This window comes from Nothoprocta perdicaria, unplaced genomic scaffold (assembly GCF_003342845.1).
Source record: "Nothoprocta perdicaria isolate Ctin4 unplaced genomic scaffold, notPer1 scaffold_100, whole genome shotgun sequence".
In the NCBI taxonomy this organism is placed as follows: Eukaryota; Metazoa; Chordata; class Aves; order Tinamiformes; family Tinamidae; genus Nothoprocta; species Nothoprocta perdicaria.
The window spans coordinates 665,630-681,793 of NW_020454095.1; positions in this window are offsets into that span (position 1 = coordinate 665,630).

Sequence of the window (16,164 nt, forward strand, 5' to 3'; positions counted from 1 at the left end):
AAAAAAAAAAAAGGCAACAGGTGGAAAGAGGAAGAAAAACAACTGGGGAGAGGTGGGAGAAGTATGGACTGTGCTTTATGCAGTGGAGAAATGTCATTCTTTTGGCTAGCTAGGCTAAGAGCCTTGTCTGGATCAAATACACAAATGAAGGCTCCTAGAGACCATCTATCCTCTCCAAACTCAATGACAGCCAGATTTACCCCCTATGTAGCTACATCAAACTCATTTTGGGGGTGTCGTCTTCGCCATGATCTGATTCTTCAGTATTAGATTTTTCTGAGAAAGTCTGTGTTCCCCAAAATAATGTGAAGGGAGATATGACTGCAGGAATTTGTTTTACTTTTTGAATCACAGTGCAAGTGGCATGTGCAATAGTCATAGATTCTTGGTTTATACCCCCTTGTTAGTTTGTTTGCAATGGTGGCACAGCTGGGGCAGCAGAGCCCTCTGATGCTGTGTTTCTGCTCACACCTTTGAAATTGTTCTTAGTGCGCAGGCTGTCTGCATTAAAGTCATCATGGCTCTGTCACCAAATGTCACAACTCTATCTTGGGGAGCAGAGAATGCAGGATGTTGAGGCTTAGAAGACCTTGTAAAACTCTACTCTGTGTTTCCTGGTCCCTATCAAGGGGCTAAAGTGAAGGCTACTAGGAAGGCTAATATCCAGTAGCACATTGCAAGGATTGGTGTTTACTGTCACCAACRACTAGTGTTTCAACCCTGTAACCACACCTGTCACCCTCTGGAAACCGCAAACCCGGATAGCCTGGGGTGTGGTAGCCTCCCCTCTGGCATGTGCCCTGATACAAGGGCCGGCAAAGACTTGGATGACATGGATGCACCTGCCCTCCAGAGCGTCACTCACAGCTCAGATCCAGTCTCTGGGGAGGAGGCAGGTTGCTCTTGCATTGCGCTCAGCTCTCATTTTAATGTGYGCTGTGACTAGCTCCTCTGTCAGAGGCTGGAGCTAAAGCATGTGTGTAGACTGCACTGCAGGTGCTTTGAGTACAGGATATTCATTTTCCTGTGTTTCTATGAGCAGCTTTTTCCCAGTTAGAGCCCCAATTGTATAGCCCACGCGCTGAGGTGCAAGTGATAACTTTCGCCTTAAAGCATTTACAATCCAGTTAAACAAGGTAGACTGAGCTAGGAATGGCTAGGAATGGATGCTGCTGCTATACCACTTTTAGCCCTTTTTTTGGCTATGTTTTTCTTGCAAAAAAAGACACTAGAACTTCACAGAAAGGCTGTCACTTTACAAATAGATGGAGATGTGTAATTGTAAGAGAGAATAAGCACTGAGAAGCTGATCATTTACTCTATGCTGTTGAACTCTGCTATCAATGAACTGAAAGAAAACAGAATTGTTATTGATCAGTAGGAATGACTCAGAAATCAGCAAGGCAACAACAACAAGAAATTAATAAATAAAAGGCATCACTGCTACAGCCTGGATCACTCAGAAAGATGGTGCCAAGCAAAACACTGTCTATTGTGTCATGTTTTGTGTCAAAGAATAAGGAATAGAGACTGCGCTTATCAGTTGGCAGTTTGTCTTGGGAAACAGTGACAGGGAAGAAGTGGGAGTTATAGTAGCTCATTCCAGGGTGATGCTAGGAGACCTYGTGTGACTTTTTGGGTAAAGTAACTTCAGGATAAAAAACTCAAGGGGAGGCTGTGTGCATGTGTTTTTAGCAGCCATAGAGTCATTTACCAAATACTCTGTTCGGTCCTTTTGTCGGTAGTTCCTGTGTAGGAGATTTCAGGGAAAAGACTTGGCAGTTGTTGAAGAGTGTGAAACATGCTTTTCAATGGAAGAGGTTGAAAAGTTGCAGGAAAAGGATAGAACTGAATGCTTTTTTTTTTTTTAGAGTCTACATAAGGAAGAGACTTTTGACAATGGATTCGTTGGTCTGGCAGACTGAGGTATAACAATACCCAGTAACTGGAATTTGAAACTGAAAAAAGAATTATGTGAGAAATAGCACTATTTTTTAATATTGTATGTAATTAATTGTTGGAAAAACTTACTGAGAATTGCCAAGCATTCTATACAGGCAGCTTTTAAATTGTGACTGGATTCTTCTCAAAAAGCTCATGGAAGGATTTCTGCTAAGTCTTCTGCCCAGAGTTTTGCAAAGTGTGAGTCTAGACACTTGCAGTTGTTCCTTCTGGCATTGGAGTCTGCAAAGGTGGCCCGATGTCAGGACTACAGGGCTGAGTGTGAGATTTGGGAGCCATTACAAGATCTGGAGCTGTCTGAGCCACCACCAGACTCGCTGAACTGCTGCCACCGAGGGCTACGGGCACCACCCAACCGTGCCCTACGTGGCCCTTGTGGCAGCACCAGTGGGTCTCCTTTGCCCTGTGCCAGGTGGGAGAAGACTGAGTCTTCATCAGGAGAAACCAAGGCTCGTTTATGGGGAGAAAGGGACATGGGCTAGGATCACAGTGCCTTAGGTTTGGTTCGGCTTTTATTGAGTAATACTGCACTGATAGCCCAAGCCCAATGAGGCTCCACTGGCATCCATTGAGACGTTCAGTCATCAGAAGCTGTAATGGCCACTTGTCAGCTTTGCTTGTCTTGCTTTAATTCTCCTTAAGCCTAGGCATTCCTTTGCATGCCTAGTCTATGACTTTGTCATATATTTTAAACTTTAAATGTCCAATAGTTTTCCTTCTGCATTTCTGAGCCAAACAAGAATGATTTTTTTTCTCCCAGTGGAGATTTTTTTATTTCGTTCTGAAAAAGTATATTCTCATAATGTCAGGATCTTCCCTCCCACAAACTTTGATGGAGGTCAAAAGTGTGTTGGGGGAGAAGTTGGTAGGGTGATGTTACCATTAGAAATTTCTGGGAAGCGTGTGAGAGACAAAAGCTGTTGCAGATGGAGGTTGGGGCAATAATATACACCAGACAAGGTTCTGGGCCTTGACACAGAGCCAGGGRGATCAGGTACATTCTCTAAAGATATGTCCTAAGAAAACACAATAGCCACTTGTGACCTGTTCCTCCACCACAGAATAGAAGAAAGCCAAGCAGGATAAAGTCTCCCCTCGGGTGTGGGAGAGAGCTGGGTGGCATCCAAGGGAGAGCCAGTGAGTAGCCCCAAGTGTGACCGCTGAGGCTCTGCGGGGYGGGAAGCTTTTCCGCCTATGATTTCACCTGGACAGCGTGCCAATCTCGGCACACAATGTTATCACCGTGAGCCAGCACATGGCCAGGCTGCTTGCGTTCACRCAGTCTGGCCACAGGGGACTTTCGCCAGTCCTTGGAGCGTTTGGGTTCGATGGTTCTTGACAGAGTCACGTCACGGCCCCATTGCCTTGGTTTGTTTCCAGTGGTGCAGGGACTCCCTTTGCTTATGGATAAACTGTGCCAGTGGAGCGTTTATCTAGGCCCAGGAGTAAAAGTGAATCATTTTGTGAGGAACCGGAGCAGGGACCTCTGCTCCACCCCAGCCCTCCCTGGCAATCTGTGCAGCTCTTGGCTGTTTTCTTATCTAGGCTTATTGCTGTGCAAAACAGCAGAGTTAATGACTCGGAAGGAATGCTCAGTGCCTACTGTGCAAAGACTAAGCTGTTTGGATAGAAACTCTTCCCGTGAAGCCCATCCCCATCTCTGTAACACATGAACAGTTGTTGAAACCAAAAGTAGTCTTGTATAAATTGCAACGTGTTAGGGCTCAGGCCCAGTTCTGAGGCAGTTGGTTCCATAGCTCAGGGATGTGGTCCATGTACAACTGTGTTTACTTTTGTCTCTGTAAAATATCTTGCCTAAAAGGGAAAGTCAGGCTTTTCTGGATCATCAGAAGTACTTGGCATTATCACAGATCTCCTCCCATGAGAGTTGATGAAAATTTTTATCGTCCCTCTGGGGGCATTATCAGGGTCAGTGCTGCCTCTGGAAGCTCCAGCCTGAGCCTACTCTCCTCCCTGCACTCGCAGAAAGTCAGCTTCTGGTATTTTGGTCTGTCGTTGTGTGGCTAAGATTTTTTACTGCCCTTTCGCTGCTGTTTTTCCCAGGCTCCATTTTGCTTTCTGGATCCATTCTTGACAAGAAGGTCAGAAATCAAYACACTTCTCTTAATTCCTTTTCAGTTCTTCCAGTTTTCTGCTGGTAGATGTTTCCTAGAACAATGCCATGTTTTCCCTYCTTTGGCAGGATTGGCAATGCATTCAAAGTGTAGAAGCATTGGATTGATTTGGGGAAATTAAATGGTTCTAGTCTTTGACAACTGAGAATTACTGGGGACCAGAGCCTTTAGTGTCAGGGAGACCTGTTAATCCATGTATTGTTTTCCAGCTAGACTMAAACAAACAAACAAACAAACACCCTTCAGAAATCCTGAAGGAATCCTGAAATTCAGAAATCCACTCATGTGGAACTCAACATGCATGACAACTTATATGGTGAATAGCCCCCAAGAGAATTTGCAAGAATTTCTTTGTATTTTTGTTAGTACTTGGTACATGGACCAGAGATTAGTGATGTGTTGTTCATAAGTCTTTGCAGGACATTTACACTTTGCCTGTCTGTAGGTCCACTGAGAGCTTGGTGAAATCTGAGTTTGTACTCYAGTACACAAAAACCATAACATTAGGTTACTGGCAGCTTCATGCTGAAACAGATACCAATCAGCTATAGACAGCCCAGAGGCTGATGCATGATATTCTTTGATGGAAATGCATGTGGGTTCTTTGTGGAGCACATTCTGTGTTAAGCTTGAAGGAGGAAAATCTGTCTGTAAGATGCCTTTTGGCACATCCAGTTTGTGCTTTGACAGTGTCTGTTCATTGCTCAGGTTTTTGCTCTGAGCTTGTCTTGCTCTTCTCATTCAGTTTTTCAGTAATTCCAGTTTTCTGCCTTCCTGGTTGCTTCATACAGAATCACAGAATCACAGAATATTTAAGGTTGGAAGGGACCTCTACAGATCATCTAGCCCAACCTTCCTGCTCAAGCAGGCTCACCTACAGCATGTGGCACAGGGCGGCATCCAGGCGGGTTTTGAAGACCTCCAGAGTAGGAGACTTCCACAACCTCCCTGGGCAGCCTGTTCCACTGCTCTGTTACCCTAACAGTAAAGAAGTTGCTCCTCACCTGGAGACGGAACTTCCTGTGCTCCAGCTTGTGGCCATTACCCCTCGTCCTATYGCTGGCCACCAGTGAGAACAGCTTGTCCCCTTCCTCCCTGCATTCTCCCTTCCTGAACTTATACATATTAATCATATTCCCTCTCAGCCTTCTCTTCCCCAGAGAAAACAGGCCCAGCTCACTCAGTCTCTCCTCGTACGGGAGATGTTCCATTCCCTTAATCATCTTAGCTGCTCTTCTCTGCACCCTCTCGAGAAGCTCCACGTCCCTCTTATACTGGGGAGCCCAGAACTGCACACAGTACTCCAGGTGCGGCCTCACCAGAGCTGAGCAGAGGGGCAGGATCCCCTCCCTTGACCTGCTGGCAACACTCCTCCTGATGCAGGCCAGGATCCTACACATCRTCCTGTCTCCTTCAAACTGCTTCTCTTATATGTGGAGCAAGGCATGCACTATATTTCTAGAACTGGGAGACATTGATCTCAGACAAGAGCCTTTTGAAATGTATGGGCAAAAATCCATGGGGCTTCACTGATGAGACTGCTTTCTGGGCTCCCTCATAGGTTATTTCTGGGAGGTTGACTGGAGCCGAGCAGAATAAGGCCCTTAAAATTACACACTAGCAGAACATGAGGAGTTCTGTGACCTCAGCATAGTGTGAGAAGACGTCTTCTTTCATACCAGAAGATAGAGTATCAGATATATCATGAAAACAGCATGGATCAGAAGAAAAGCACTTTTACTAAACCCCTGGGTTAGGGGTCATGGAGAAGAGAGAACGGGGAGATTCTGACCACAGGAGGACTGTCATTATCACTGGAGAATAAACCAGGCAGGATTAAGGTGATACACATGTACATCTTGCTCTTGGACATACATTCAAGGATCACCTTAGCCCTTTCAAACATAATGTTGCAGCCCCCTTGAATGCAGAGACCTCTGCAGAGTCAGGCATTGGCCTCCCTAGACCACTCAACAGCCTGGCCCCACAGTGGACATGAACCACACGGCCTTTCCTGTGCTAAGCAAGCCCTCGGGGGGCCAGCTGGAGCGCTCTGGATCRGTAGTTGGCCTTTTTCATTATTTATCCTTCTTCTGGGCTTCATGACATTTGCAAAAAGGTTGATGTTTTCTTCCCAGTTATTGACTAAAACCAATGTGAGGCCAAAGACCAAAGCCCTGCAGGACCTTGGTACAAACATGCTATAAACATAATAATCAATTCTAATTCTCAATTGCATTTTGAGACGTGTCCGATAGGCCATTTATAGACCATTTAGTGACCGCCATCTTATTCTTATGTCAAGAAAGTTCTGTAATCAAAATGTCATGAGCAGCAGCGAATGTGCCTTCCAGGATCTTATGCACCAACTTGGTTATATCTAATAACTAAATGTGTAACAGTCTCAGAGTAAAGAATCAAGAGTGTTCAACAGGATGCATTTTCCGCACACCCGTGTTTCAGAATATTTCRGAATATTTAAGGTTGGAAGGGACCTCTACAGATCATCTAGTTCAACCTTCCTGCTCAAGCAGGCACACCTACAGCATGTGGCACAGGGTGGCATCCAGGCGGGTTTTGAAGACCTCCAGAGTAGGAGACTCCACAACCTCCCTGGGCAGCCTGTTCCACTGCTCTGTCACCGTAACAGTAAAGAAGTTGCTCCTCACCTGGAGACGGAACTTCTTGTGCTYCAGCTTGTGGCCATTACCCCTCGTCCTATCGCTGGCCACCAGTGAGAACAGCCTGTCCCCTTCCTCCCTGCATTCTCCCTTCCTGAACTTATACATATTAATCATATCCCCTCTGAGCCGTCTCTTCTCCAGAGAAAACAGGCCCAGCTCGCTCAGCCTCTCTTCATACGAGAGATGTTCCATTCCCTTAATCATCCTGGTTGCCCTTCTCTGGACCCTCTCCAGAAGCTCCACGTCCCTCCTATACTGGGGTGCCCAGAACTGAACACAGTACTCCAGGTGCGGCCTCACCAGAGCTGAGGAGAGGGGCAGAATCACCTCCCTTGACCTGCTGGCAACACTCCTCCTGATGCAGGCCAGGATGCCATTGGCCTTCTTGGCCACGAGGGCACACTGCTCACTCATGGTTAACTTAGTGTCAACCAGGACTCCCAGGTCCCTCTCCGTGGAGGTGCTTTCCAGCAGGTCAAGCCCTAATCTGTACTGATGCCTGGGGTTATTCCTCCCCAGGTGCAGGACCCTGCACTTGTCCTTATTGAACCTCATGAGGTTCCTCTCTGCCCAACTCTCCAGCCTGTCCAGGTCCCTCTGGATGGCGGCACAGCCCTCCGGAGTGTCGGCCACTCCACCCAGCTTGGTGTCATCCGCAAACTTGCTCAGGGTGCATTCCGTGCCCTCGTCCAGGTCATTGATAAACAAGTTGAACAGCACTGGGCCCAGTACTGACCCCTGGGGGACACCACTGGCCACAGGCCTCCAGCTGGACTCGGCCCCATTTATGACCACCCTGAGCTCTGCCATCCAGCCAGCCCTCGATCCACCGCACCGTGCACTCGTCTAGCCCACTGTCCCGGAGCTTCCGTATGAGGATGTTATGGGAGACAGTGTCAAAAGCCTTGCTGAAGTCAAGGTAGACAACATCCACGGCTCTCCCCTCATCCAGCCAGCCTGTCACCCCATCATAGAAGGCTATGAGGTTCGTCAGACATGACTTCCCCTTGGTGTTCATTGCTCCTAGACTCCCCTCCTTCTGGTCTTTATTCCCTACTTTCACCATAAGCCCTTTCATTATTTAGCTCAGAGCTGGGGTCCTGTCACAGGTCTACAGATCCCTGTAATTGCAGTCATGCCGTACTTATGCCATTCTACACACTATATACAAGGCCAGGCTATGGCTTTTYGCCCCCCTCTGGGACTTCTCCACTGCTTCAGGAAAAACTGAAAATCAACAGGAATGCAGAGAGACCTCTTGTCCAGCCTATTAAAAAAAAAAAAGAAAAAAGCGTGATTTATCCTGCCCTGCTGATTTAAAATGTCTAATTTTAGCAGGTGCTATTTAATTTTTTTCTGAAATGCTGCAGGGATGGGCATGTCATCAACAATGCCTTTATCATCAACTTTTTCCCAGAAGTAGGACAGAAGTATTCATTGATTTTTGTCTATTTTGTCTGTACTATTATTGAATATTCTAACATTTCCATCTGATGATGGATCAATACCATGATTAGGACTCATTTTGTTCTTAATTTTCCTCTAAAAAATTTGCTTTGTCAGGTATTGATTCCCTATCCCCCTGCTTTTTACTTCCATTATAAGTTTTCTGTTTTTTTTTCCTGACTTCTGATTTATATTCAGCTTCTTCTGTCTTTTATTTGTTATGTGTGCTGTATTTATTTAAATCCTCTTCCTATTCCCACTTAAGCCTGACTTCATTTTTCTCAATTATTGCATTAGTCTTTCTTGACTAAGGGGATTGTGTATTTTGGTGCCCAGTAAAATGCATTTAAATAGTTCTCAGTAGCATATTTTCTTATTTAAATTCCTCTGTCCTCTCTGTTGATCCARAAGTCCAGAATTCTGTTCAGGGTTGGGAAGTGAGCCTTCTAAAGCACCATGCTTTCTTAAGTGCTGTATTACCACTTTGGACCTTTTTCTGCTTTTATATAAGAATGCAATTAACTCAGGATCAGCCATACTTGACCAACCACCAGCCTCTTGTTTCTATCATCATTTTATGCACCTGGATGAAGTGAAAGCTTCTTTCATTAATTTTGCTTTAGGAATGGAAAAATCAGCATATTTTGAGTCTGCAACACCAATGGATGTTAAACTAAGTAATAATTTGGCTCTTTTTTTTTTTGGCCTAGCGCTTGAATAACCAGTGGTCTCCTATTCCAATGTTGCTCAGTTGTCTGCAGAAGACCCAATCCAACACTCCAGTTATTAGAGCATCTGCTCTAACAAGCATCCACTATCATTAATGAGGGAATCACAATTCAAAATCACAAACAAGCAAAGAGGTAATACCTTTTCTTTTCACCCCACTTTGGTCTGTCTTTCCCAGGGCTGTAGTCATTGATTTTAACATTCAGTCATACAAACCATCCTAGCATGTTCTCCCATTTCTTACAGCTGCAGTCCCCCAGGCAGGCAAAACCTTGATGAATATAAAATGGAAAGGGATGCCACAACTGCATACAGCTACGGGGGATGTAGTAGAATAGCCTTGACTTCTGCACTGTGCTTCTGGAAAGGAGGGCAGGCTTCTGTGAGGAAGAAGAGCTGGGGCTGCAGCTGCATGTGCCCAAAGCTGGTTGGGAGAGTTGATACACAGCAGAACTACAGACCGCCTACTCCCTGGGCTGAAGGAGTGTGGCCAGCAGAGGTGTTGATGATGATGTCCTCTTCTCAGGGCTTCTGGAGCTAGAGAGATGTTAAAATATTTGCCTGTATTTTGCTGAAGAACTATACTAATAACTGTGTCTATCATAACAATGTTAATCTGTTAGACAAGAATGGGGTCTTGCAGTGCTAGATGTGGAGCACAGTAGTAGTCAGCTGCTGTACCAAAATAAGACTCGCCATACAAGTAGCTGCAGAATGTTTTGCCAGGTCCTAGTATGTGGGAGACCAGAAAAGACTTAAAGCTGCTCTTACAAGGATGCTGAGAAAGCTTTAAACARATATTCTGTTAAGAATATCATTTTCACTGAGCAGTAACAGAACTTCAGGAGGAGGACAGCTGGCTGAAAATAACTCCCGAGAAAGTCTCTTCAAACTGGAAGCCCCTAAGCCCTGCCACCACCACCTATATTTCCCAGCAGAATTATGGAAAATATGTACGTAGACACTTCCTGCCTCCCTTCACCTTTCTGTTTATTAATAAGAGTTGGGTTGTCTCAAGGAATGCCCAGGACCTTTGGACGGATGAATTTTCTGTGAGTGGGCTATCTTCTTGATCAGGAAAAGAGAAGGACTGGCTCAACAGCTTCCAAGTTCAATAACCTCCTTTTCTTCTTAATAAATTGCTGAGGCATGAGAGGCTTCCGTTCCTTGCTGGCATCTTTGCGCTGTGCCCAAAGAAACAATCATATCAGGCTCAGGAAGGCAAATAACTTAAAGGGCAGGAACAGGAACAGGGAAACACGGATGTCCTCCCCAGAGAAGCTGGGAACATGCTCTGTTGTGGGAAATGGGAAGCTGAGGTCAGCCAAAGTGCAGGGCAGGTATGTGTGSGTCTCAAGATCAGGGGAACTGAGTGCTCCACTCTGCTGCTTGCATCACCAACCTGTGCTGCTTACCAGCGCTCCCAGGTCAACTCCACACCTTGTGCACATGGTGCACCTCCACCACTCCGTTCTGGAGTGTGGAAACGAAGGCGGGGAGATGAAGGTGGAGAGTGGGTGGTGACAACACTCCTGAGAGCCCTGAGCCTACCACTCAGCAAGGCTGGCCTTTGCAGTGTTAGAAGAAGGCAGAGTCCAGAAGGGAAAAAAAAAAAAAAAAAAAAAAAGGAGTGGGGAATGAGCCTCTGGCAGAATCTGGAAGGCAAGGAACCATATGGATAGTGAGGTAACACAGGAAGTCTCCAGACATAATCCCTTGTTTTGATCATTCAGAAGCTTTGTCCTTTCCAACTCCTTGTGCTTGAAGGACCTTAAGAGATTGCATGGAAAACCTTGATAAAGTAGTCATACAGAAATCTCTTCAAGAGGCTGGGAAATATTATTAGCTCCTCTTTTACTGGTAGGCATGGAGCAATTAATAATTACCAGAAGTATTATCAGGTGGTTGTCACTCCATTCCCTGAATCCACTTTACATAGTCTAGATTGGCTGTAAACAACATGTTCTCTSTCTGGTCTGATACCTTTCAATTCCTGATAGCAGTGATAGCAATTAATCCATCTCTAAGATGATCCTGGTGGTGGTGGAAAGCCATAATCCAGGAAAAATATGTAGAGATGAATTTGAGTCCATGAACCAACCCAGAATGCAGCTTGCAGGTATTCTGAGATCCTGTCCCTGATGATGATCTCCAGCATCCACAGCGCMCATCCATGTCTGGCCAAGTGGTAGGTCCTAAGTAAGGGGAAAGAGAAGAGGACAGGTAACAGGAAGGGCATATGGGGAAAAGTCTTACTGTRTACAATGACTCCATAATATATGTGCTATACCTTGCTCAGAATTGCTGGGCTCTTTTCCAGAACACCTTTTTATAAATAACATGTACACTGGCACAAGAACATTGCTGTAGAGGTCTGCATTTCTAGAAATAGCCTGGTCAAGTTGTAAGTGAAAAGATGCTGATCTACGAAGTCAGGAGTCYAAGCAGTCAGAGCAGCATAGCCCTGCTCATGCTGCTCTTCCAGTAGCATTGCACCCAGCTTGCTCTCACAGTTTTCAGGCATTTGAAAATTGATCTCCATTCCTTAGACATTCTTTGCAAGTTTAGTTCAGTTTTTGTTATTAAGCATGCTGTTATTAAACAGGGGTCATACAGTTCATCTGGTATACAAAGGGAATATGTTCAGTGTTAGGTAGATCAAAGTGAAAATGCAGCTTACGCAGGCAAAAAGATTGCTTTTGTCAACAAAGCTTATACTGAGTCTATAAATAAAATCAACTGACATGAAAGGGATTTTCATGTTGGTTTAACTCCATCTACTTAAGCATTGTAGAAGTATTATAAAAAAGTCCTATCCGAGTTATTACTTAATTACATAGATATAACTGTATCACCACAAAATTCCTGTGTTGCTTTGCCTTTGATTTGCACCTGCAGAAGTTTAAGGAATGAGGGGCCAGGGAAGAGAAAGGTGGTGCTTAGGTGCAGCAAGGGGTTGCACGGTCTCCCCTCCTTCCTCAGTCCTACCATCCTCAGTCTAGTCTGGCGCTGTGGTAAATGAGAAAATGCCGCCCGCTAGTGGTTTAGATTGCAGCAGCCCAGGAGATCCCTTGGCAGAGGCTGTTTCCTATTTTCTCTTTGCTGGTGCTGCCCCAGCAATGGTACTGGGACACGGAGGCTGTCTCTTATTCCTCCCGACCTCACGTAAAGTTGGYATCTCCGGAAAAGGTCAGTGCTGAAACAAGTGACAAAACAGGCTCTTTACCAAAAGTGCCACGGGTCACTCACAGTCTTTTTCATGTTTAATGTTGATGTGCGGATGAAACACTCTAAATTACCCATGGCAATTAATCTTACTGTAACTACAGTGGGAGGCCAAGCAGGTTCAAACATGGTTATGGGGGCAAACACGTGTCTATCCCCAGCACGTTGAGAGCCATCGCTGGTTACTGCAGCCAGAGAGCAACGCGCTGACTCTCGTTGAGCTTTGTGGTGTGCAGCCCTCCCAGTCTGGCCTGGCCTGTCCCGGCCTGGCCTGGCGGTGCAGAGACCCCCGCCATGCTGGTGGGGGCCGACAGGGCCCGGGAAACAGCGCCGCACGGGAGGGCTTCCCATCGCCCTGGCTGATGAGCCCCGCTCCAGAGAGCAGATAATTGCTGGAGGGGAACACTTTGCTGACACAGCAAACCTGCCTGCGCATCTGAGCTGGTGTCTCTTCAGCTCAGCCTCACGCTGGGAGGTGTAGGCAACCCAGCATGTCCCGGCTGAGGTGTCAGGGTTGGGTTGGTGGTATGACTTTCTTTTTTTCTTTCTTTTTTTTTTTTTTATTAACTGAAACAGTTTTTGTGAGACAAAGAATTCATAAAAGTGTAGGGCCAAAGACCTCAGGAGGCCCCCCAGATTGCTTCCCCACTTATGGGGTAAGATCATCCTTAACAGATGCTTGTTTACCTCTTCATAAAAACCTCCTGTGATTCTACAGCCTCCCCGAGCAGTRTGTTTCAGTGCTTTGCTATACTTACTGCTGCAAAGTGTTTTTTTAATGTTTAACTATATCATCTTTATTGCAAATTAAGCTGATTATTTCTTCTTCTACCTCTGGTGAAAACAGAGGACAACTGCTTACTCTTCACCCATTGAAACAAATGTTTATGTTCTGAAAGACTGTTATCAAGCCTTCTCTCCTGATGTCTTTTTTTTTTTAACTAGAAAAAAACAAATCCGGTTATTTTATTCATTCCTTATAAATCATGCTTTTTGTATTTCTTATCATTTTGTTTTTCTCCTTTGGAATCTCTCCAATTTATCCATATCTTCTGTAGAATGCAATGCCTGGAACTGGACAGTCTGTTCCTGCTGAGAGCTCAGCAGCACCAAGTAAATGGAAAGAATAATTGCTTCCTTTCTCTTGTACATAAAACTCCCCTTAAAGCACCTCAGGATGAAATCTGATTTTTTGAGATTTCTTTTTCTGCAGGAGTCTCACTTATCTGACTCAATCCAATCCCAGTTCCTTCTGTGTTTCTGCTGCTGCTTGCATGGTTATCATGTAACTTGGACATGGATATTTGGGTCCACCTACTCATCTTTTTCAACTGCACCCTTAGCTGAGGGCACATCAACTCTCCAGTGCCTCAAATTCATCTCAATTCTGATCTCCCACCTTCAGAAAGGGTGTCAGCCCCTCCAATGTATCTGTCATCCTTGAAGTTTTGTCCTCTATTCTGTTGCCCAAATTATTCTAGGAAATATTGAAACACCCTGGAGCCAGAAGGTAGGGGAGATAATTCTCCCAGCTAAGAAAGTGAAGCCCTGATAACTACCATGCCTGTGATGATAGTTCTACCTGTGTAGCCCCTGCATGGTGACTTCAGCTGCTCGCTGCTCTAGGAGTCTGTGATCTASGTATTTTCTTTCCTTATAAAGTGCTTACTAAAGTCAAGGTATTTTATATCTGCAATTTCTTCCTCATCTACCAGGCCTGTTAGTCAAAGAAGGAAATTGGCCTGGTTTGACAGGATTTGTTCTTTGCAAATCCCTGCTGGTTGTTTCTTATCACATTATTGTCCTTTAGCTCCTTATAAATTGATTGTTTCATAATTGGTTCCAGTATCTTTCTAGGTATCACAGTTAGTCTGACTGGCCTGTAATTCCCCAGGTCCTCTTATAATAGTAATTTTCAGAGAACTGCATTTAAGTTAAATAGACATTGAAAGACATTCCACTTTTGCCCTGCTTATCTTTATTCATTGTCTAGTTTTGTTCCAATCCTTAAATTAAAAATGCGTTTCCCATAAGTACTTATTCCTCACTTGAAGCTTGGCAAAACTCAGCCTCACCTTCACCTCTTCTCTCATGTTCCTATCTAAATCTTACTGTCACCAACACTTTCCCAACTTCCCTCCTTGATGTTTTTTTAATCTTTCCATCTCTCTTTTATTTCTGATTTATCCAAAAAGTCACATTTTTTCTACAAAACATATTCCTTTGCAATATAAATACCCTAACTTTCTGAGGGTTCCTGAGGGTTTCCAAAGCGATGCTGAGTTTTGGCCAAGTCCTGGAAACATCTTGGAGCTCTGTCCTTAGCATGGGGACTGAGACATTTACCGGTCTTGCAGGCCTATTCTGCCTACAGAYTTGCCCAGTACTGGCCACATTTAAATCATCTCTGCGACCAGTAGGTGGCAGAGAGAAGACTCGAGCGTGGAGGCTTCTGCACCGGTGGTCAGACTGATGGGTCACTTGGGCTCTAACATGTACACGGAGACACTGCTATAAAGCAGGTGTCTGCTAAGTCAGGTAGTCTCTATCAGGTAAGAGCATTAGGCAAAGCTCCCAGTTTCTTGTAGGGGGACACAATATATCGAGTGTTTAGCTTCACCCGGGAGTGAAAGATCTGTATGTTCAGCACAAGAACGGGAAACATGTGCCGCTTTCTAGCTAAGCAGATCAAGAGAAGATAACTTTGTTTGAGCGAGAGGTACCGTTATCCAGGGTTGTGCGCTATATAATTGCACAATCTACCATCATGCATGAACAGAGCTGTTCAATAGCATGGCCTTGCCTTGCCCTGACATCATGTCTGCATTAGAAATCCTCTTGGAATGAAAAATTCCACATTTCCCAAGTGCTCTCGTAGCCTATGGGCAAAAGGCTGAGTTGCAGTGGAGACTTTACAGTCTCGGCACTACTGGAAGATGGGGGCTCAGTAACCTGAATCAAAGTAGCTTTTAAAGAATGAATGAAGCAAGGCTCTTCCTGAAGAAAAAACCATTTCCAAAGCACAGGAGATGTTCTTGCCTCTTTTGAAGGAAAGAAAAAAGTCCTAGTAACAGTGTTACTCTCACTAGCTGCAACTATTTCTAGCACTGACCTCAGAGCTGGAAGTGCTCAACACTTCTATAGGTTGCCTACTGAGAGCAGAAATACCTGGCCAGCTATGGAAGTTAGAAGAGTTGGTTGATATCAGTGCAGTACCATTAACGCTGCAGTTTTCCTACAGGCTCACCAAACGCCTTTGCTGAGCATGAGGTCCAGTCTTTCAGGCCTTTGGCTTTATGGTCCCTACTCCTTTATTTCACAGACACTGTTTTCATGTTATGAAAAGCAGCCTTTTCTCAGCCAACTGCTTCCCTGCGCAGTCCCATCACAAGAGAAATTCCTCACCGGTCACTTTTTCTCCATTTAGTCCAATTTCTACCTTCATGCAGGACAAGGTAGCCCTAGTAAGATGGAGAATCTGACCTTGAGTTCAGTGGTGCCTGTTTTTTTTTTTTTTTAAGGAATTCAGTTAAAGGCACTGTGTGATTTTACCCAAAGCAGGAATGTCCAGTAAACTCGCTCTGCCCCATKTTAAAGGCCCTGCACCCTAGTGATAGAAAAAAAGAAAATTCACCCTGGTCATTCAGTAGAAGGCATCCTACACCCAAAGATYGGGTCTTGAACATCTTTTCTACATTGGCCACATCCTGCAAGCTAGAATTTTCTGCAGCTTCCTGGAAAGTGTTTGATATTTGGAATGGTGTTTGCAAATGGCAGGTAGAAGGATAATGGGTTATATGCCTGACAGTAGTTGGATGTAATTTAGAGAAGGACTAGAGCCATGTAGTTACACGTGAAATGTAACTCATTTTATTATAGAGACAGGGCCCAGAAAGAGTAATGCAGTTTCAGTCAGAGTTAAGTTTTCTAGAAAGACAGTTTCAGTCTGAAGAGGGACAGTCAATTCAAGATCTGAATCATTT